Source organism: Etheostoma spectabile, chromosome 8, assembly GCF_008692095.1.
Source record: "Etheostoma spectabile isolate EspeVRDwgs_2016 chromosome 8, UIUC_Espe_1.0, whole genome shotgun sequence".
NCBI lineage: Eukaryota > Metazoa > Chordata > Actinopteri > Perciformes > Percidae > Etheostoma > Etheostoma spectabile.
Genome location: NC_045740.1, coordinates 17,497,444 through 17,499,456, shown reverse-complemented (window position 1 = coordinate 17,499,456; position 2,013 = coordinate 17,497,444). Strand labels below are relative to the sequence as shown.

The 2,013-nt window shown below is 38.6% G+C and overlaps 1 protein-coding gene across 1 annotated transcript in view; it reads left to right on the top strand.

Annotated features, from left to right (window-relative positions):
• The window catches only part of LOC116693733 (ceramide kinase), a 63,676-nt gene that overhangs the window by 59,479 nt on the left and 2,184 nt on the right, over positions 1-2,013 (top strand). Inside the window, exon 14 of the mRNA XM_032522941.1 lies at positions 1-2,013. This exon is cut by the window's left edge and continues 1,718 nt beyond it; it is cut by the window's right edge and continues 2,184 nt beyond it. The gene's annotated coding sequence lies outside the window, so the exon portion shown is untranslated.

Genomic DNA, 2,013 nt, shown 5'->3' with positions numbered 1-2,013 from the left:
GGATACTGTTTTGAAACCATAAAAAAATACATAATATATAAGATTAAATAAAACACCCAAAACATGTAATGAAAGTATTGGTTGAAAGAAATCCATATTTCTGATATAAAACACTTTGAAACAGGTCAATAAATAATAAAAAAGGACAACACAAGGGTTATAGTCTGCTTGACAGTAAAGTGAGTGACCAGACTGTTGTAGCTGTTCTATCATCTGCCTTTACCCACTTAGTCATTATATCCACATTACTGATGATTATTTATCAAAAAGCTCATTGTGTAAATGTTTTGTGAAAGCCAAACCAACACTACAATATCGTTTCGGTATCGATATCGAGGTATTTAGTCAAAACCTTGGCAATCCCTTTCCAGCATCAGTCAAAGTTTCATTGAAACGTTTAAAATAACACCTGCGGGGCTAACGACGTACCCAATCAGCCTCGGCTGTAGCATGCTAACACACTTAACTAAGATGGTGAACGTCTTGGGGGCTCAACATTAGCATGCTAGCATTGTCCTTATAGGATTGCGCTCAAAAGAATTTGGATACATTTTATGTCGTAATAATGCAAATAAAACAATCTGATCTGAACATCTCACAACCCAAAGACATGCAACCTGTGACATTGTTTTAAAGTTGGGAACCACTGCAATAAAGGACGTAGACAGGGCTCTCTAAGTTCTTTTGACCATATGGGTTTTTTTTAAGTTTATCCACATAAACTGAAAATGTTCTTAAAGTTCCATTAAATCCAAAAGGGAAAAGCATTTGTGTATAAATGGATCCATCTAACTGTAAATGCAGATTACTTCACACTAAAGTCCACTCAGGAATTTTATTGTTTTAGTGGAAGGTTCATTATTATTGAAGTATTTGAAGTTTTGTGAATAATTGTTTTGTTAAAGGAAGTTGCACTGTTAAGTCCAGTGTTGACATTCAATCATCTGCTCTGTTCAGTCTTGTTTTGGATCATTGTCGGTTTCCCAGCTCTGGGCATGTCGTAGCCTGATACCATCAGTCCACATGGGTTACAATCTACATGGAGGGGCATCTTGTTCTTTACTTACATCATTCATAGTGAAGTTGCATTTTGGATGGTCGTGTCAGTTTGTCCCCACAGATGTTATCAGATCATCATTAAAATGTCCGGATCTGATTACTTCTTTCAGGAGGCTGAACCCTTCACATTTGAATGACCCTCTAACGTTTCCTCTAGCGCCACACTCAGGACAAAGTGTAAATTTTTAGCTCCACTGTGAGCTGTAAATCATCCGGGCAGGGTTTGCAAACATTGCATATGCAAAGGGGACACGCATTTGAAATTAATATGATTATTGTCCAAAATACTGACATAATGATTAACCAGGCAGGAAGCAGAGTGTCAGCACTGGACTGTCAGACTGTAGAACCTGTTTCTTTGTGTGTTGTTTAATGGTTGACGAGCAATCCTGTTTCCCCTGTGCTGGCGTCGAGCTGGACTCAAACTGACAGGGCAAGGAAACTAGTAGCAGCTCATGTTGTTCCAAAATGCCAAGCAATCCACTCTCTCTTGATCCTAATCTGACCAAATACCAGCCAGAGTTATCTGATGTAGCTGTCTGTTTGTCTGGGACCGGTCTAGCTCTGCCTAGAGGTCTTCACGGGTCCAAAGACTTGGACCCGATCAAATAAGTATCTGTACAAAAAAACGTACGTACATGCATGCATTACATTTCAAATGCAGCCGCATGATAATATAGAACGGGAATACAAGAGGGCTGATTTCCCTGAATCGGTGAAATACCGATTCACAATGTCAATATTTGATTTCTGATTTGATTCTATATCAAGTCAATGAGGGAAATTTCAGTTCCCAATACAAGTTTTTTGCTTGGATCTGAAAGAGATTCTCAGAGAATTAATGCTGTGAATTGTACAAGAACCCCTCTAACCTGGTGCAGTATTAAAAACATTGTTAAAAATGGACCCCAAAGCAGTTACATCGAGGAAGAAAAGTGCTTTCTTTAGGGCAGA